The sequence below is a fragment of the Desmodus rotundus genome, chromosome 12, assembly GCF_022682495.2.
Source record: "Desmodus rotundus isolate HL8 chromosome 12, HLdesRot8A.1, whole genome shotgun sequence".
Taxonomy (NCBI): domain Eukaryota; kingdom Metazoa; phylum Chordata; class Mammalia; order Chiroptera; family Phyllostomidae; genus Desmodus; species Desmodus rotundus.
In genome coordinates, this window is record NC_071398.1 from 12,354,816 (window position 1) to 12,377,162 (window position 22,347).

Here is a 22,347-nt window from a genome sequence, read left to right on the forward strand (position 1 = left end):
TGTCACCCCCCACCCCCAGCCGCACATCCACTCATCTCCTGGCAGAATGCTTCCCTCAGCATGCGCCAAGATTAACCCAGAAAGGTTAGTTAGTGCTGTTTCATCAAAGTCATTTTTTGGGCAGTTTCACTAACTGTAAGGATGAAAAAAATCGTTATTTAAAAACAGTGGCAGCATATACATAGCAACAAACAGACACACAGAAAAGTGGAACACCGCAGGACATGAGAACACAGCGGAGGCTTTTGTCTATCCCTTTGGAAAGTTCATCAGTTTTCACTAAAAATTTAAGCCATCACATTTAATGTCTTCCTGGGCCCCAGCAATCAGTAAGGCCCAGCTGGACACGGGACGTACATTTTCACCTTAGGGCTCCTGTCTAGGCCTCAGTTCTTCTAGCAATGAAACAACAGTTAAGACTTAGATACTTCTAAGGTTCTTTATTCTTATCTCTAAAAATTTATTGTGGCATTCCATTAAGGAACCTGAGTTCAGAGATAAACTTTAGAAGCCATCTCCACTCGTCCAAAATTATTCAGTAGCTTTCAAAAAATTCCATGGAGAGGTTGTAACCAACTTAATGCTGTTTTTCATCAATTCTCAGTAAATTCTCCCATTTATGAGAGGCCAGCCTCCTCTTCAAAAACGTACTCTGCTGGCTGTCATCTCTGCATCCTCCTGGACCATCGCAGCCTCTTCACTGAGTAATCAGACCTGTGCTCAGACTCTGTCCCAGCCGCTGGCCAGCTCTGTGGTCTTGGTAAACTACCATCCTAATCCTGTTTCCCTCTTTGGAAAAGCCAGGTTGTTTACATGCTTGCTGTTCAAGATACGGTCCTTAGTCCAGCAGCTCTGGCATCAGATTGAGAGTTTGTAAGGAAGACAGAATCTCCAGCTAGAACCCAGACCTGCAAATCGGAATCTGCATTTCAGCCAGAGTCCCAGGCACATTAAAGCTGGAAAAGCACTGATAGTTACACAACTATCTCTAATAATTCAAGGAAATAACTTACCGTGATTCCTAAAAAACAGTGAACACTATGAAACACGTATGCCTGTTAACTCAAAAATTATTCACTGGTCGTAATTCAAAAAATCAAGGAGAAGAGGGAGTTGAACATTTTGGATAATGGTAGCAATGGTTACCGAGTAACTTATGGCTGTCTAGAGAGAAAAAGTAAAGACAAAGACAAGTGTCAATGAATAACTGGTTTTTAAGTAGAGTCCTAGCTTGGAGTTGAAAGAGTTAACATGTCCTGACAAAGTGGCTCAGTTGGTTGTGCCTTGTCCCGCAAAGAGTAAGGTGGCCAGTTTGATTCCCAGTCACAGCACGTGCCTGGGTTGCGGTTCAGTGCCCCGTCGGGCGCATATAGGAGTCAACCGATCGATGTTTCTCTCCCACGGCGATGTTCTCCCTCTCTTTCTCCCTCCGTCCCCCTCTCTCTAAAAATAAATAACATTTAAAGGATTAACATGTGCTAATATTTTAGAGGAAAGAGCACTGAAGCCTGATGACTAGGTGTTCATTAAAGTAGCAAATTATACAACAGTCCTCCGGTTAATATACATCTTTCTCCCAAAAGTTTAGCATTCTAAAATGAAATTCAAAATGTATGCCATTCCTTCTAAATATTCTTCCACAGTTCATTAAGTGCAACAGACGGAGCCCCAACTTTTTAGTCTCATCCTCCCTACATTTTCCTATATGCCTCCTCCACTCCCCCAAGACATCATCATGGTTTCTGCTTCTGTCACTTCACACAGAACATTTGCATCCCTTTAAATGCTTTTATTTTCCATCAGTTGCAAAAACCCTACTTCTTCTTCAAGTCCCTTCTTGCATGCCACCTTCTCTGTGAGGAAATCTTCCTTTCCAAAGAAGGCTTACTTCTTCTATAACGCTAATAGAGCACAATTTACACCTCTCTCTAGATGCTGATCACATTCTGGGATCCTCTACTTATCTGCCAGTTTCATCCAGCAAACTGTGCATTCACCTGGGATGAGGGGGCAGGGCTGTTCATTTTTCATCATCTCCTTCACTTAAACCCCTAGATTACTGTTTGACAATAGCAGTGGACCTCACTTCAGTGCCCATCAGACGCTCCCAGAGGCGTGTCAAAGCACAGGTTGTCGGCCCCCAACCACTGAGCTTCCCATTTAGAAGGTCTTGATCAGATGCTTATCTAACAAGCCCCAAGGGAGGCTGATGCAGTTGCTGAGGACAACTTGAGAGCCACTGACTGACATTAGGAACTCAACAAACTTTTGTTGAAAGTAGGAATTGATATGGACATGCTTATGATCCCTGAACCTAACGTCACACAGATGACAGATCTGAGAGCAAAGCCCTGATCTTCCACACGCTAATTCTATCCATGGGCATTTTATGTGAAGTCTGCTGTTGTTGTCACTCTTCAGAGAACTTTCCTATCACTGTGTAAAAAATGACCACAGACTTGGCGACTTAAAACACATTTACAACAATTTGGCAGTTCCTCCTGAAATGGTGAGCAAAGAGTTCCTGTATAACCCAGAGATTCTGTTCCTGGTTATATACTCAGAATTGAAAACAGACACTCAAATAAATACATGTACACACGTAGGCACAGCACACTATTCATAATAGCCAAAAGATGAAAACAACTCAAACGGACATTGACAGATGCGCGGATACACAGAGGTCACATATCCGCACAATACAGTGTTAGGATACAATACAGGAGATAGAAAGGCGTGCAGTACTGGTAAATGCTACATCACAGAGGAGCCCTGAAAACATTGTGCTAAGCAAAAGAGGCCAGACACAACAGTCACCTATTATATGACTCCACTGATATGAAACATCTGTAGTAGTTTAATATAGAGAGACAAGCAGATGAGGGGTTGCTAAGGCTGAAAGAAGAAGGATGTGAAATGACCATTCACTGGGTACCAGGTTTCCGTTGGGTTGATGACTACGCTGGGAAATAGAAAGTGGTAATGGTCGCACAAAAGGTGAATGCACTAAATGACACTGAATTGCAGGCTTGAAAACGGTGAACTTTATGTTACATAAACTTACCTCTACTTAGAAATGATTTCAAAGAATAACCCATACATTTATATTCTTGGAGTCTCCATGAGTCAAGAACCTGGGCATATTTCAGCTGGGTCCTCTACTGAGAGCCTCACAAGCCTGCAATTCAAGTGTTGGTCTGGCTGCATTCTGACCAGAGAGAGGCTCGACGGGGAAAAGACCCGTTTTCAATCTCCCTGCAGTTGTTGGCAGGTTTCACTTCCTTGTGCTCTAGGATGTGGCACCTTGCCTCTTCAGGGCAAGCGAGAGGGGGTCTCTCTGACTTCTCTGACCCAGTCTGGGTCACCTGAACGTACTGTGGTGAACTCGTGAGGCTCTGTGCCGAGACTCAGGACCCTCATTTGTACTCCACCCAGAGCATGCGTGTGTGCATAGTCATCGCTCAGTACTGACATCCCCCATGCCAGCCGCGCTCCCAAGACGAGTCACTACTTCTGCTGAAGTGCTGCATGGCACACTAAATTATAATTGTTTGTTTAGAATCTGCCTTCCCCTCTAAAATGCTAAGTTCCTATAAGGAAGGTAATGTGTCTTCTTCAAATGCTAAACAGATGGCACTCTTTTATAGGAGTCACTTGATTAGATCAGACCACTCAGGATGATTTCCCTGTTGATCAACTCAAAATAAAATGTTTGGGGACCTTAATTACATCTGAAAATTTTCCTTCATCTCTGGCAAGTCACAGGTTCTGCTTGTTCTCAAGGAGACGGGATCCCACACCTCTGTGACTGATTGGAGTCACCTGAGAGTATGAATGCTTGCTATGGACTGAGTCTCTGTGTTCTCCAAACTCATATGCCGAAACCTGATCTGCAGCTGTGCGATGTTCAGAGGGGGGCATTCTGGGAGGTGATGAGGTCATGCGGGTGGATCCCTCATGAACAAGGCCAGTTTCTTTACATAAAAGAGATCCCAGAATATTCCCCTGTCCCGTCCCTCACGTGAGGACACAGCAGGAAGACTGTCGTCTGTGAAGGAGGGAGCAAGCCCTCACCACACCCCCACCCTCCAGAACTGTAAGAAATGAAGTTCGGTTGTCTGGAAGCCTCCCCGTCTGTGGTTTCCTCTTACAGCAGCCTGAAGGGACTGGGATGATGCTACCCTGGCTTTCCACTTTGTTAAGTGAGAAAGTAATAATGCCCTTGGATATATCATCCATAGTCAATGAGAAAAAGCCAGCACCATGCTGGTACACAGGAAAAGCGTGACAAATGTTAGCAACCGTAACACTTATTTACCTCATTTATCAGAGATCAGTTATCATTGGTTAAATTTCCTAATATTCATTTAGTATACCACCAACAAGGTAATAGTTCCAGAAAGAAAAACTAATCACTATTAGATTTTGCAGCTGAAGAACAGAGACCAAATACAGTTGACACATGCTTCAGTGCATATTTTGAGGGACAAAAATAGCATCTTTGTCCCTCACAAGGAATTGACAGGTGGGAGGATAAGATGCGTGGGAGTTTTCTAAGCATGCCCACAGACAGACTCTACCTTGGAGGGGACTTTGGAGGAGCGGTTTTTCACCTGAATTATGGCGGCAATCAAATCAGTGTGCTCTTGGATGCGGCTTCCTGACGGGTGCCTGCCCCCGAGGGCCTAGACAAGCACCCCCAGATTATCACCCAGAGTACTGTGCTATTATTCAGAGTGCTGTTTCTAATAATTGCAGGATTCCCTCACTGCTGCTCTAGGCATATTCTGGGTCTTCATGTAACAGTGCTGGGAGCAAGAACAGCAAAGGTTGAGCTAACTGTTTCTAAGCAGAAGGGGTGAGGTTGGATACACATGGTCTCTAGGAATAAACGTGGACTCTGTTTTTATCACCATCCTGCTGTGTTGCTGGACAATGATATCAGCTACTTAAACCTGGGCTTCTTCGCCTGTCCAATAGGAATAATCGCTTCTAAGTTTTAGTCCTGATTGAAGCATTGCCCTCTATAAAACATGGTCAGTTTCCAGTAGCCTTTTGTGTTGTTACTGGTGTTGTTAAGGTACTTAATGTAGAGCCTGACTCATGGTTCAGGGTCAAGGAGACCCTCATTTATGTAAAGAGCTTTATATTCAAATCTCAGAGGAAGCAACGAGGTTGGCGATGGTTAGCTGCCCTGGAAGCCATGTTTCACATTAGAATCAAACAAACTACCTGGATGCAGATCCCTGTTAATGCTGTGTGACCTGGAGCCCGTCGCAAACGACTTATGCCTGATATATCATCTGTGATTGGATGTTAAGTCATAGGTCCACTGTAAATATTGAAGGTGATCTGAGAGATTTCTCACCCAATGCCAAGGACATATTAAGTGCTCAGTGGGGGTGAGGTATTACAAAGAAAAAATAGGAAAAAATGTAAATCACTCCTCTGACTCCATAGCTCCAAATCTTAGCCATTGAATTCCACATGATACGTTTCTGATGCTCTGTATCATTACTCAAGCTGCTCCTACACAGTCCACCCAGACAATCTGTATTCATCCTTTAATACCGACGTTACTATGCAGATTGTAGCTCGTTTGTCTGCTCCAAGGGCAACAACTCCTGACCTCTCCTTAGGTAGTATGCCTCATATTGAGTTTATTTGTATGGAATCTGCCTTCTCGTCAAAAATGCTAAGTTCTGGTAAACACGATTACCCGTCTCCTTCATATGCTGAATAACTAACACAGATCCAGACTAGTTGTAGGTGCCTAATGAATACATATTGTAAAATGAGTGATTGGATAAATGAATGAATGAATAAAAATGAATGATCCCTAAAATTATTTTGCAAAGTTATCTTTGCCACATAAACATATCTAACATATAAGAAATGTAACTCCACTGTCACAAAGCAGATTCCTTTAAAATTATTTGAGTGATGGCATGTAAAAACATGATTCCATGCCCTCAAATCTCTCTTTGGAACATCACTTTGACAGATAAATTTATTCCAAATATTCTCACAGAATTCTCTTCACAGCTCTGTTTCCAATTAGCTCGAACAAATTCAACAATAAAACAGAAATAAAGAATGTAGAAAAAAGGACCAAAGTATTTTCTAAGTTATTTTTCAACTTTATTTATGTACATATTAATTTATTATTTAATGAGTTACTTTATTTCAATAATTCTACCTTTTGTTACGCACCTTTTATTCTTTTAAAATAATCAAGTTCTGTACTCTGTTTCCACTTCTGCCTAGAACTTTCCAAGCTGATAATGATTTTACGTCATTTATAATGTCACTTCCTAAGCCACGGTCACACCTGATAGACAGAAAATAAGGAGGCAGCCAGTGAGACTTAAAAAACAGGGAGACTGTGCAGAAAATATTGGGGGGAAAGCTGGGTAAATATCTTTGGTTCATTGATTGGATTCCAAATTAATGGATGGCAGTTCAAAGGAGTGGACTCTGATATTGATAGGAAACTAGGTAGGTCATAGGGAAAGACAAAGAAAAGAAGGAGGAGACATGTAAAAACAAGGCTCAGAGAAACAAAATTGAGAACTATCATTTTGTAAGCACTCAGAATCATTCTAGTCTTTAAATATTTAATACACACAAATGAAAGTACAAATAGCATCACTCCATCTACCACTGCCTCAAAACTTATATCCCACAAAAAGGAACTACTCCTGAACTATTAATTAAAACAAACTCGGTATGTGTAATTCCTAGTACTTTATTTCATTTGCTTTTACTGCTCCCTCTGCTCTGCTTTCACTGATACTCTCTGTCCTCATTGCCTTATTCTCTCCTTGGACATGTTTCCTCATACTTACAACCTGAACTCAAGTATCAAACCTTCTGGAAAACTTGCCTGTCCAATCTCCTGCCCATGCCCAGTGCCTTACTATGTACCTTTATGCTCCCCAATACCCTGTAGGTCTGTTTTGTCCCATTTATTTGATTATGTCTGTCTTTCCAGTCACTACCAAATAAATAAAATAAAAGGTGAATGGATGCGCTCATTGTAACCTTCATCGAAAACATATAAAATAGGTGTCCTCCTCCGGGTGTTGTGTGTTTACTTGTTGTATGAACACACACACAACAAGTAAAGTGTCAAATAGAGTGTCAGCATAAGCTGCAGGGTTCAGAACCACATCTGTCACGCTTATGTCTATGCTCTTGCCACTCAGCAACATTATAGTTTAATTAAACACTATAGTTTAATTAAACTATAACCTCACAAATAGAAAAAAATGTTTATTACCTGAGAAGGATAATTACATTGGAAAACAATATAGGCCTAACAAAGAAAATCAGGATAACTTTTTTCTTCATCAGAGAAAGCAAAAGAAAGAAAAAGGAAATAAACATTTCTGATTAATCCAAAAAGTGAAAAGACATTCTGCACATGAAATCTGTGTTATCCCTACATGCCAGGAAGATATGTTAGGGAAAAAAGAAACATAATCTGTTCCAAGTGTTATAAAGTCTCTCTTGTGTTCCTATTAATAGAATTCTTACATAAAAGAAAAAGAGCAATGGTCTTGGATTCAGACAAGATGAATCCATTTGTCAGACCCGATGAGCGGAGCAAAACTGCTATTTTTTACAGTGTGACCTTAGACATGTTACTTAGACTCTCTAGGCTTAGTTTTCACATCTGAAAGTGGGCAATCACAATATCGAGGTCACAAAGCTATTGTAAATTTGGTAATTAATGCAAAACATCCATCACAACATCTGCCACATACAAAATACTCAGTAAGAGATAATGATAGCGATCATGACGAAACCTAAGTCAGCCATCTTCAGTCCCTGAGCTACAAAGACCTAGGTGAACATGCTTTGCATAATCAAATGGTTGTAGGGAAGATCCTAAAGAATGATGAGTTCATATGAAGGCAAAATATGCATATACAGGATGCTAAAATCTTTAATGTACAGCACTCAGAATTACAGTGACTTTCTGTTATTGTTAAGAAAGTCAGTGAGCCAGGGGAGAAGGAAAATCTTCTTTCTATCTTGGCCTATCAACATCTTCTTACTATGAAAAGGGAGATGCCAACACAATGGACAAAACCAGAAATTATGGCACTGTTTTATTATCATTATTGCACAGGCTTGTTCTCCAAACTCTAGCACGATATCCTTTGCAAGTGAGCAGCTGGCCTAATTTTAACCCTGAAAAGATGGGAATTCTCCTTCCTTCTACATCCAAATCATACTAGCATATGACTGCTTCAAATCTCAAGAGAGCTCCTTGTGTATTTCAATATAAGAATAGAAGGAAAGAAAAGCCAAATGGATGATGTTTCATACATTTGGTCTACCTTATAACTAATCTTCCTAACACACTGTCCAAACACTAGATTCTCTGGGACGCCAATGCTGAGACAAAGGGACAATGCTGAGACAATGCTAGGAGTGCAAAGGGTTTATTGGGGAAATCGTCCTGTGATACGAGATGGAAGGAAGCATGACTTGAGGGCAGGGACACTGACTGTCGGACTGCAAGGCAGACCTGACAAGGTCCCTGGCAACCCAATGAGGAAGTCTGGATCAAAGATTACCCATGAGAGGAATCCCATATGAAGTGGGAACGGTCAGACTTTTTAACCACTTCCTTACTCAGCAACTGGATAGAGGCCACGTGAGGGAGTGTGGTCTAGGCTAGACAGTTGTGGGAAAAAGAGCCGCTGAAAATGCTACCAAGTGAAGTTTCTCAGATACCCGCACCCCATGCAGATGGACAGCAAGACTTTTTTCGAAGGGGAATCTAAGTGATCCATCGAAGGGTCTTCAACACAAATAATGACACAGCATACCATTTATACAGTACAGTCAATTATTGGGCATTATTTAAACTGCAAAACCAATCATTGCTCTTCTGGTAGAAAAACTAGCCAACTGAGGACCAGAAATGTTCTTTCTTCTCACTTCTTAAAATGGCGCCCACGATGATGGTGGGAATGGGTCAATTCCAAATCAACTCCATTCATTTTAAACTTGTGCTCCTGCTGGAGGACCTTCCTATGTAATTTTTTCTTTTTTCTAAACTTCGTTTTTTAATTACAGTTGACGTTCAATGTTATTTTGTATTAGTTTCAGGTGTGCAGCAGAGTGGTTAGACAATTATGTACATACAAAGTTTTCCCCCAATACTTCCAGTAGCCACTCAAAAAAACATATGCACCCTTATGCTCCTACAAAACTGTAAAGTACTGATAGGACAAACCATTTTTAAATTAACTTTTTTAGGCAAAGAAGATGAAAATTAATATGAAAAGAAGCAAAAAGAGTACAACATTAATTCCACTGACACCATTTTTGAGAATGTTCTTGGATGGCTATTTTCTTCGGGGGTTAGTAAGTATGAGAGAATGAGTGAAAAGCTGTATTACACTACATAATTTGGAATAAGAAATTCAAATATTCAATGCATACAAACTAGTCAATTAAGTTGTACACTTAATCATCTGCATACTTCCTTGATATAAAATATTTAAATCTCTGTCCTCCAAAAAAAGGCAATTTTTCTCATAATCCCACTAAAGCCTGAACTGATGTGTGAGGAGGCTACTTAGTCATGAATTCTGCCAGACGGAGAGACAAATAATCCCACAGAGTTTCATTTAATCACTAAACCCATTTGAGAAATGAGGGGTTGGGTACTAAGTCAGGTTAGAGATTATACATGTCAGCAGACTTCACGACCATTCTATTTTGAGAGACTGCCATGGAGACAGCATTATATTTCAATTTGTAGCTTGGTTAACTAAGTACGAGAAAATTTAATTGAGCATATTTCAAATTACCCAAGTGTGCAATGGAATCATCCATTCATTGATCGACTTTTTACTGAGCACCTATTATATAGTTAGAATAGCATCTATTATGTAGTTAGAATGCCTGACCTGGGAGCTCAACAGGAAGTACCAATGCATTGAAATAGTGAAACGCTAAGGCATGACACACATGGCTCACTGATCAGTTAGTTCAGGCTGACTCACTCCTGTCGTCTGTCCGCTTTCCAATGAAATGCCCAGGAAAGGAAGAGTGACTCAAATTTACAACAATAATGAGCATGCAAGTTGCTCGAATATCTTTGAGGGAATTACCATGATTTATAGAGTGGAGAAACTCAACTGAGAAGAAATCAGAGGTTGAAGAGATTTGTGGTCCACCAACCAGAAAGTCCATCATAATCTCTTTCACCCAGCCAACACACACACTCTGCTCCGTTCCCTCTGTTTCATTATAGAAATTAGGAAGCGAAATTCTAGGAGTAAACAAGGAGTAAAGTTTGGGGGCTGCATTAGGAAATAGGCAGTCAGATAGCTTTTGCAGATAGTGAGAGAAAAACAGGAAACACAAAAAAACAGATTGTGTTTCCTCATATATTCATTTAGCAGTAGAGAAGAACCAATGATAGTTTCGAACTACAATGGAAAAAAATCCCCTCTGTTCATTCTTGAGTTCTGTGGGACAGAGAGTTATCAATGGGCACACACAGCTACTTCCACTGAAACATCACGGTTCAGAAGGACCGTGGCAGATCCTTGCTGAAGCCCAACAGAGCCTCACCTGACCTTGCCTAGAAAATCTACACAAGATGCTCTCTCTATACATAACTGAACATCTGAAAGTACATTTGAAAGACCCAGATGTTTGCAAGTGGAGCGTGAAAAGGAGAAACACAGCCTTGACTCACATAGTGAACAAACAATTGTTACACACACACAATGTTCCACTTATGAAAAGAGATGGAGCTTGAAAGATAATATTTTACAATACCAAAAGTTTAAACTTTACTAGAAATTAGGTGATTGCAAAAGAAGACATTTTTTCATCTACCACATACTTCAATGGTAGCTTTGCGAAGCCATTCTCTCCCAGAGCAGGAATTTGGGAACTTGAAGGGTGAGTATACATTTGTTAAAGAGAAAGGTATGAAAATGCATACATACCAAGAACAAGAAACAGCCTCCGAAAAGGGGTTGACTCCTGAACAAATGGAAAACTCAGTTAATCATGCCTAGAGTTAGGGCTACATGGTGATGGCAGAAAGAATGAAGGCGGTGGGGTAATTGGGGAGTGGAGCCAATTCAGGGCCTTAGGATCAAGTTGCAGATTTGGGGTCTTATCTTGAAAGCTGTGGAGAGCCACTGGAGTTCTGGGCATTGCCTTTTTGGAGGGTTTTCATTCGAATACTGTTGGAGTCACGTATGCAGAGAACTGGAAGTCATGGAGACTACGGTCCAGAGACATGAAGGGCTGAACTCAGCACCATACTCAGTTACTGATTTTATTGACAAGAGACAAATCCAAACCACACAGTGCTACGTACATATGCATAATCATTCTTAAAAAGGACTATTTTTGCCTACAAAGGCATCTGAAACAGTGCAAAAGTCGGTCTTTTCTGTATTTTATGCAAATATAATTTCCTGTGTTTTTTTTTCTTCATTCTGTTTGCATCTGTCTTTTTAAAGGATACCCTGCAAAAAAAAAAAAATGTTTTAAATAAAAATAAAAATTGGGACAAGCATCTGGTCAGTTGTATCCATTATTGAGTACCCTTGATGTTTTCCATGAATAACACTCAGAATGGATTGCTCTCTAAAGGTTTTTCAGTTATATTTTTATCAATAGTCAGTCCCTTACACATGCTTACAGCAAAAAGACAAACATTAAAGAAATGAAATCAGGCTCAAGTCTGACCTAGAAGCTGTAGCCAAGTGGCATAGACTTGGCCCTGTCCCTGCCACTCACTGACTGTGAGAACTTGGGCTACAATAGATGCTCAGCATTCTCAACTAAACAGGTCTATACAGAGTCCCCACCTCCTTCCCTGGTGTTTTTATGTACGTAATAAAAACTACATGATTAGAGAGGACTGGGTTAGAATCAGCCCTTTCCCGCGGGAATGATGTCAACCTTGCAGGGCACACTGTGAGCATCATGACTTGCCCAGTGCCTGGAACAAGGTAGGTGGCGAATGGTTGTTCATTCCTCTCTCTTACCATGACCGTGCCAACCCCTAGTCCCTGAGATTATAAGCTCAAGGCAGGCAGGGCACTCGTCTTCCTGTGTGTGCTCATCACCTGGCGTCTTATCATTATATACTGGCAAGTCTCAACAACTGTTTCTCACTCAATCAGCCCACTCCGCCTCAATTCTCGCTGTGAAGTCAGGCTGGAAACCATTCTTCCTGAGTGTGCATTGGGGATTGCATGTGACAGCTGTTAGGTATGTGAACCCGGCATAGTAAACTTTCAATAAATGCTCACCCTGGTACTATCACAGAGGGACAGTGTAGGGCGAGAGTTCGGCAGGTGCTCTTAGGAACTGGACTTCTAAATACTAGCTGGGTGGCTTGGGTAAATTATGTTAATGCTCTGTGCCTCTATTTCTCACCTGAATGGGGTAGTTGCTCACAGTACCAGTATGACAGGACTGTTGGGCTATTAAATTAGTTAACATAGACAAAGCACCTAGAACAACGTCTGATGTAATAGTAAGCATTATTTAATGTCTTATTTAATGTTTTACTAGAATAATCCTTGCTACTGAGATGAATAAATGAGATATCGAAAGACACGACCCATTCTTGTCATTCCTATTACTTCAGACCTTACAGCGGAGGGGGAGAGGGGTGTTTCTTTAGGGCTGGCTGCGCCCACCACCAGCTGCTACTCCGTTTGAGTGATCTCTGGTGCAACATGTTACAGACACTTGGTAACTCCAGAAGATGTTTGCCTTCTGCTACCCTGGGCTTTTGCAACTATTCAGATCTCGCCTCTGCCTTCCCTTCCTCCCTTCCTTGTCAGCTGTCGCCTTTGGATCCCGGGCTGAAGCCAACGTCAGTCACTTCAGCAGACGCCAGTGCTGCTGTGGGCTGTTCTTTGAACCCCTTCCAGCAGGCCCATGGTGTTCATCTGTGCAGACAGGAGACTACCCGAACAGCTCGCAGCACTTGAGGGCTTCCAAGCATTGCCCTGTGCATCTCTGTTCCAAACTTCTGTGTCAGAAAGTTGGCACTGTCTGAACTGGGGGTAAAATGTTACCTTTGCTGTGACTTACCTCTTTAAGGGTAAAGTATTTTAAATCACGGTATGGGGCATTTGTCCTAGTGGTACCAAAGTAGGTTTAATCATGTGTTTTGGGTTTTTTGGGAGGCTTTTTGGCAAGATATCTCTGTTTGAAAAAATTTGTTGGGTTTTTTGTTTTTTGTTTTTTTATCTCTTCAGAGAGACCTAATTTTAGGTCTAGGCTCCACCACTTTTTGGGCTATGGACTGGTTATTTTAGAAGTTATTCATTCATAAATTCAACGAACATTTATTCAGTGTCAAAATGGCACACATACTGTTTCTATGCATCACTGCATCCCCGGTACTCGCAGACATTACCCATGCTTTCAAACAGCCTATGATTAGTTGAACCAGATAAACATCAATCAATGTGGTGACAAGTAATTGTGTAAGTATTAATAGAGGTATGCTACTAGACAAAAGGAAAAGCAGAGAATAAGCCTGCCTAAATATGAGGATGGTAGAGAAGACACCTTGAAGTAGTTACATTTGAGCAGAAATGTGAAGCTGGGAGTGAATTCATGATAGGAGAGAGAGAGAAAGAGCTCTAGGGAGAGGAGATAGATGTACAAATGTGAAAAGGCACAGTAACTGGAAGAAGTATCATTTGTTTTAGAATCTAAAAGGTCATAAAAGAGGACCAAGAAAGCATCTGTGGATTTGAGCATCACAGAGGTCAAGGTCGAAGCAAGGAGCACCTGCCTTGCCTTCTCTAATCTAGACTAATAAAATGATTCTTCAATTCCTATTAAATTGCCAATTCCTGTTGTGAATTCTTTAAGCAATAAAGCTTTGGTAGGGGAAGAGAACTGTTTCTTAAGACCATTCAAATCCTCCAACATCATTTTTTTCTGCACCTCCAACTCTTCCCACCTGTTATGCCCACTTTACAATAAACTGCTGCTAATTCAGTATTCCTGGAATATTTTATTATATTTTTTAGGATCAATATGTTCTGTTTATATTGTTTTAGTTATGCAAAATTATTTCCAGTGTGGCCATAATTGACCTTCATTGTTCTTTTGTGGTAGGAGTGGGGGAACTTTGCCTGAAGTTGCTGCCTTCCTCTCCCTAAAATATTCTATTTGCTAGTGCTTATTTCAGTCCCCAAGATACCATGGTCCATCCCCTATCCCTCCAGGAATAAATGCAGAGAGTCATCAGTCCTTCCTCTGAATTGCTTAAATATTTGATTTTATATTCATATTATTTTCCCCATTAATATAACTTCATCAAATACAAAGGTCACATATAGCATTTTGAATTAGCCACAGTAACTAGTCTCACATTTTCGTGCTTGGAAATAAGATAGGAAAAGATGGGGAAGTTGAAAAGTTTCCTAAAAGACAAACATTGAGAAAGTATCACTGAGATTAACAGTCGCTTAGGATTGTCTATACAGTGTGTTATCAGAAACTTAGTCCTTAACTCAGTTACTAAACCTCATATACTAAAACTCATGATCTTTGAGGATTAATTATGAGCTTTACTGGTGATCTTACATTTCAGGCCTTTTTCAGGTCAAGGAGCAGTCCTTCCTGGTGTATCTAACAATGGATTCAACACAGGTCTTTAGAAATCCATAGGAAGAAGTAAACACCCCATGAGAAGAAACTTCTCATTTCAATCATCTTAACCCAACCACATGGACCATTTGAATAAAGTTCTTCGGACATACGGATCTGTACACACAAACCATTTACACTTGGACTTTACTAGTCATACCAGGAGTAAGCGATAGTGTTCCACCCTCTCGCCATATTTCAGTCATAGATCAGCTGTTGTTTTCTACAGCTGACATCGTCCTTAAATAAATGGGTCCTCTGAAGTATAAACTACCATGAGTACCCACAGTAATTCTGATTACTTCCAGGTCACCCAATGCCTTATTAAAGCTCCCCATAGTGTCAAAGCTCTAGTCCTTCAGAATCAAGAGGTAGCCAATGAAAAAATATTTGCCAGCTCACCTTTAAGTGGAACCTAATCAACAAAACAAACAAGGACACAAAATACAACCGGAGACATTGAAATTAAGAACAAACTGACAGTAACCAGAGGGGAGGTGGGAGGGGATAATGGGGGAAAAAGGGGGAAGGGTTTTCAGGAACAACGATAAAGGACACATGGACAAAACCAAGGGGGGTGGGATCCAGGGAGGGAAGTGGGGCTGGCTGGGGTGGGGGGAATGGTGGGGTGGGGAAATGAAGACAAATGTACTTGAACAACAATAAAAAAAAAAAGAAAAAAAAAACATTTGCCGGTTTACTTGAATGTTTTCATAGCTCTGCTAACTCTCATCAACCTCAGGGAGAGAAAAAGGTGGGATCTTAGTCAGCTCAGGCTGCCCTAACAAAATATCATAGACTAGCAGCTTAAACAACAGAAATGTATTTTCTCACAGTTCTGGGAGCTAGAAGTCTGAGATCCAGGCACCCACCTTGTCAGTTTGTGGTGAGCACTCTCTTTCCGGCTGGTAGACAGCATCTTCTTGCTGTGTCTTCATGTGGCAGGGAGAGAGGAGGGGAGCACGCTCTCTGGTGTCTCTTCCAGTAAGTGCACTAATACCAACATGGGGGCTCCACCCTCATTACCTCGTCAGAACCGAATTGGTTCCCCAAGCCTCCGTATCCAAATACTATCACGTTGGGAATTAGAAATCCAACATATGAACCTTTAAGAATGCAGTTCATTTCACGGCAAGCTGAAGTTAGGTCAGTTGTTTTTAGTTTCAGTAGATGGAATAATAATCCCTAGACAGCTTATTCTTAGAAACACCATGGACCTTTATCCCCATAATGTTTCCTGTCTATTCAGAAACTCTTTGACTTCCTTCACGTCGATGCACAGGACTCTTGGCACACTGGATCTCCAGCCTCCAGCTGATTTGGTCAGCCCCAGACAGATGGATGCCTGGTTTCTTCCTCCTGAATTTTGCCAGATACAAGACCTCTGCGCTTGTATTATATTTAGCATAACAAGACATGTGAACACATTTCCCTGAAATAGATTTGAGAATATGTCACTTCCTAAAAGTTATGCTTACATTGCTTAATGCATACTTATGCCTAGTCCACCTTAAAAAATTTTAATTTATAAAAAAGCACCACATAGAGGGTACACAAAAGTCAGCAATAAGACATGTCTAGATAGGGGAGCGTTTTCACGATCCAGCATCATTTTATCCCAGGCCACTCGCCCTCAGTAGGAGCTCGGGCATGTTTGCTGATGGATGCCTATCTGTGACACCACCAAATCTGATGGAAAACTGGCTCATTCCAGAGACAGCAGGAGACAATAGCAGGGGGTAAGGTGGAGCAACTATGACTTCACTCTCAATATGCTACACTTTCAGGTGATTTTTCTCCCTCACTGAACTGCCTGCTTCTTCAAATGAATTCACTAATCTCTTAAATGGAGTGGTATAGACCATATCCTGAAACAGCATTTAGAAACTTAATTAATATTGGTAGAAAATGCATAAATCAACTCAATGCCTTACCCCACCCCCTACAACCCCCACAGTAAATACAGCAAATATCTCAGCATTTTTTCTGTTTCTTCCCTGATAAACAGACTTATGATAGGCTTTCTCTAGCTACAATAAATACGGTGGTTGTGCATTTGTGTCTAGGAGAGAGAAGAATTAAATGAACATTATACAACTGAAATTTTATTTGAATATTTATATAAAAGCCAAACCTTCAGCTAGGGAAAATAATAGCCCATAATCCCAGTTGTTGCCGTGAATTAACAAATTAGCATGTTCCTGCTCATGTTTTCCACTAACGTTTAATGAGTTTCTGGTTTGTATGGGGCTCTCTGCTTGACTGTGAGATTTTAAAGATGAATAACCTACAGACCTCACCCTCATGATGCCCACAATCTAGGTGGGGAGATAAAGTCTGCAAACATATGGACCATAATGCATGCTTCTGCAATTAATAGTATCTCCATATAAAAAGGAGTGGCCGGTGAACCCAAAGAAGCAAGCATCTGTAAACTGGCATGACCCTCCACGAATACCAAGGTTCTGATCTTAATGATAGAAGCAGGTTGCTAGGTGAAGCTGTTTGCCAATATTTACATTTAAAGAATTTATTGTCCTACGATTCACTAGGTTCAATGTACAATTTTCTAAAATATTTTTGGAATAATTTTAGATGAATGGAAGCATTTTGAAGACGTAGAATTTCTGCATAGTCTTCATCCAGCTTCCCCTAATATAAACATCTTACAAAGTCATAATATAATCAAAATTAGAAGATTAGTACTGATACATTACATTAACTAATTTAGAGAGTTCACTGGAATTTTGCTATAGGGCCCAGGATCCAGGCTGAGCTTCTGAGTCGAATGCGTCCTCTTGGCGACAGGGATTAGTTTAGACGTTGCTGAATACCTTGTAACAGACCAGTGAGGCTCAAATTAGGTGTTCTGATGGAATTTACTGGGAAATGAATTATTCTGCACTGGAACAATTTCTAAGTAAAGGATGAAAATCTTGGAATTACTAGGGAGGAGTATTTCAACTTCGGAGAGGGACAGAGAATTGCAGAGTTTCTTAGTGACATCACCATGTTATAGCTGTGCCCCTAAATGTTGACTTATATATCTAAACACATTGCCTTTCTATTTAAACTACTTTGAGTTTAATTTTCTGTCAAATGCTAAATAAATACTACATATGTGTGTGCGTGTATATATACATATATATTTGCTAGATGTACATAACTTCTTCTGGATAACAGCACTTTAAGTTATATGTATATATGTATGTGTATATATATGTATGTATACATATATATACACACATATGTATATACATATATATATACACACAAGTATACATATATTTACTTAAGTAATTTCCCTTGGAAATAAAGCTATAAATAAATTATAGGTGATGAATCTGTGTTCTGAGTATGCTACCTTGTCATAACCTAAGTTTTCTCATATGAGAAAAATCAAATCTATCTTATCGATTACTAAGATGGCGTGTCTCAAGCACAGAGCAGAGTGGTATAGGTTTTGTGCGAGAGACCATGCCATGTCACTAATAAATGAAAATGTTCCTCTTCTACCACAGAATTCAAGGGACATTCTCGCTGCTGTTACCAAAGATCATATACTTCTTGAGAAGAAGATCCAAGAGAGGCAGACAAAATTGTGTTTAGACTCTCCGTGAAATCCTGACTTGCCATACTCGCTCTCTCCTTTGGTGGAAATGGTGACGTGTGGCGTGCTGGGGGGATTAAAATTCTCCCATTATATTCAGAATTTAGACATGAATTCCGGTATAAAAACTGTCATGATTAGTTTTCTGTTCTCATCTCTGAAAGTTGCAGCCAGGCTGGAGGCACGCTTGCCAAGTTTTCCGCCTGGAGGAAAATCGTGTGACTGAGTTATAAATACATTGATGGATCCAGCTGGAACCGTCTCTTGTAATTTAATAGGCAAAGAAATAATCTGAGTCATAGATAGCGACAAGCAGCTCCTTTCAGATCGGAGCGCTCTAAGTCTGACTCCACCGAAGACTTTCAAGAGCTTTATTCCATGGAAGAACAGAGACGCTCGCAGGGCGAGTGAGGTCAAACTCTGTCCTTCAAACCAGTATTCAATTGCCTGCCCTGGTCTTCGTTTCTAATGTCAACAAAAGGGCTTATGCCACATGAATTCTTCCTTAGGAGACTTAAAATCAAAGGGTTGTCTATAAAATGCTTACCAGTGCTGGAAAGAAACTAGATTTTAATATCTAAGAAGTGCGCATTTTCTATACTCCTTTAAGTTAAATAACATGTATGAGTTCCTACTAAAAGTGAGATAACGTGCTAAATAGTGGAGGCAAAGGGAGGCTAAGAAATATGAATTGCAATTAGATCCTGCCCTCAACATAATATTGAAGTCATAATTTAATCCTTATGCAGTTGAAATAGCTCTTAAAATGTAGTGATACCTTCAATTATTTTCAGAGTTTATAATACAATGATATTAAGTCAATAGTAGCATTAACATTTAATTGATAATTAATAATGCTTTTATTTGTGCTTTTCTAAGAAGTCATACCATTTGTTAACATATGTACTATTAATATTTTAGTTAACTTTTTTTGTACAATAAATCATCCCAAAACTCGGTGGCTACAAATAGCAACTTATTATTTATCTTATTTATATGGGGTGCCTTGGAGAGTCTCCACTAGTTCCACCTGGATTCCTTCTTGTATTGCATTCATCTGGACAGTTGGCTGTTCTAGAAGGTTCTAGATCCTTGTTCATGTTTGGTACTTAGTGCTGCTGCTGGGGCACCTCCATTCTCCTTGATGTGGCCTCTTGCTGTCCCCTTGTCCCCTCGATGTGGCCAGACAAGTTCCTCATGGCACTCAGGGCACAGCTCCTCTCAGGGATCAGCCTCAGAAGCAGCGTAATTTCTCTCTCACCACGTTCTGTCACAGCAAGTCCTGAGTCTGATCAGATTCAAAAGTAGTGAAAGACACATGGGAAAACGAGAGAAAGCTAAAGCTCGGAGGGTTAAGCAGTAACTTAAATAGTAAATAATGGAGTGAGAATTCAAATAAAGAGGTACCCCTGGGGCCAATGGTCTTGGACTTTTCCACAGTGGCACGTTGTATCTTCAGGTTATTAACCTCTTTCACTTACCTAAGATGTTTTTACTTCTGTCATTCCTGTGACAGAGTTACTATGGGCATGTCACCAATAAGGACTAGAGGTTCAGAAACATTGGTGATCTCGCAGAGGCAAATTGGTAAATCAGGAGCTCAAACAGATTACTGAACCTCACCCACCCCTTCTATCCCCTCATATTTCAGTGATGCCATTCATTCATTCATTCACTCACTCACTCACTCCTTGTGACTGCGTTGCCAGGGAATCAGACTAAACCAAGGTAGGCAGTTAGAAGGTTCTCGTGGCGGAATGGTGACTCCGACCAGAGTCTAGAAATGGACAGAAGTGACCTACTCTGAGATAACATGTTGAAATAATAAAACTCTGAGAGACCACGACTTGTTCGTCCTCAGATCCATTCCTCAACCTTACCCTGCTCTGCTTTTTACTGTGAGGACGGAGCTGCGGCACAGGTAAGGAAGAGGTGTGAAAGGAAAGAAACAGGAAGCAGATGGAGTTCCCGGTGATCCCGCTCCACTTCCCAGCTCCTTCTTCAGAGGCGGCTGTGCGTTCTTGTGCTTCAGCCCCTGCTGGACAATCCCAACGTTTTCCCCACCGGTCCAAGCATAGCAGCAGCTTCCTGTGTTCCTAGGTCGCTCACATTATCTTTTCTTCGGCTTTCTTCTTATCTATCACCACCGTAACCAATTCCTGGTTAAATCCCCTTTTCCCCCCTAAGTACGCATAGAGGATTTTACTTCCCTATTTGTATACTGGACTGCTAGTGTCTCTGTGATGGATTTCATGATGGAAGTGAGGAATGCAGGAGCCATTGATTCACATTTGAGAAACTGGGTGGTTGTGGGTTCTTCTTCTTAAGATTCAGAAACCTCACATGAGTGTGAAGTTACGTATTCTCATCCTTTAAGCTTTGGTTTCACTGTCAACCCTCAAAATATTTGCCTTAAACTCCCTATTTGAAATGAATCTTCCAGCTTGGACCCATATATATATATTTTTAATTTTTGTATCATTTAGCACTAATTAAATTATTTTTATTTTTTGACATTCTGCATAAAAATGCAAGCTCCATGGTGGCAATGCTATGCCCTCTCTTAATTATATTCCGAGTACATCATACATACTAAATGATAAGTTAGTGCTTGTAGAAGACATACAAGAGAATAAAGGGAGGAATGTTAGTAGAGAGGAAGGAGAGGAGGTGGGGAGAAAGGCACAAACTTTGCACTACCTCCAACCACCTCTTTCTCCACTGTTGCCACACAAACACTATAAAACCAAGGAGAACTCCCTGGCATCAGGACAAATATGAGCTGAGTCCTTCTCCCTCCGGAAAATATCACTGTGATGTCAAGGACTAGCCTGTGTTTCTGGTTGCACCTGCCCTGGGTATTACAATTCTTTTCTCCACCCTTCAGCAGTCACCTTTACCGTTATGTGAAGCCTCAGATGGCAACACATCTCTATGGATGAGCTTTTCCATGTGTCTGTCATCGTACCAGCTAGATATCTTTTTTGTGTATGTTTGCCTCATTAGAAAACTTTAGAAGCCCAACACTGGTCGTCTTCTCTACACAGACAATTCCAGTTAGAGGGCACAGCCTATCCTAAACCACCACGGAAATGCAATTAACCAGTTCCCAGTCAGGCTTGTTCTTTGGTATAACACCATGAAAGCAACATGGTGCAGGAAAAAGGGCCCTGACTCGGGAATTAAGCACAGCCAGATTCATCCAAACTCTGCAAGTTAGTAGTTTATTTCCCTCCCTGAGCACAAATTGTCACCTTTGAAAGTAAATGACAATTATCCAATGATAATTACTCTATCTGAAACCCAAGATACATTAAATAAACATTTATTGAAGGAAAGAGTGACAGCCTACCTCTGTCGCTATGAGATTTCTGTGATTTTACACAAGTACAAAATAATAACTCACTGCCTGTCCAACCAAGGTACTCCTAAAATATTATCTCCCCCAACCTCCAAGGCATGGTTGGTATGAGGTTACTAGACCTCAAATCATGCCTCTTCTGCCCAGTCATTATGATCGTTAATGCCTGTGGGAATCCAGAGGGCTGTCTCACCCTCTCTTTACTTGGCTCACGTGATTATCATGGTCTAACAATTTCTTCCCCCATGGGATATAAACTTCCCCCCATAGGACCCCATCTCCAACTTTCTGAACTTCATTCCATCTCCCAGCATAAAGCATCTCATTTCTGTCTAAATCCTTGTATTTTTAGGTCACAAGTCACATTATAAACATGGAGTCATCACCCTCTAACCATGTCCAACTGATTTTTTCACAGAAATATCTAAATACGCTATTTCCCCCCATCGTCACTACTGGTGCCTTGGCTCCAGTCCACGCTGTCCTACTGCTCGGTTCTTTTCTGTTTAAACAGCCTGCTCACCAGATCACTTGAGGATCCTCACTTCCTGTGAATGTCACTGCTCATGTTGCTATTCTGGTGACTCTGCTTTTGAAACATCACATCCATAGATGAAAATGGGAAATCCTATCTAGTCATTATCTTTCTCAGCTTCCTTATCTGGGTTCTCATAGGAAAAAGTCCAGCCTTCTATCTGGA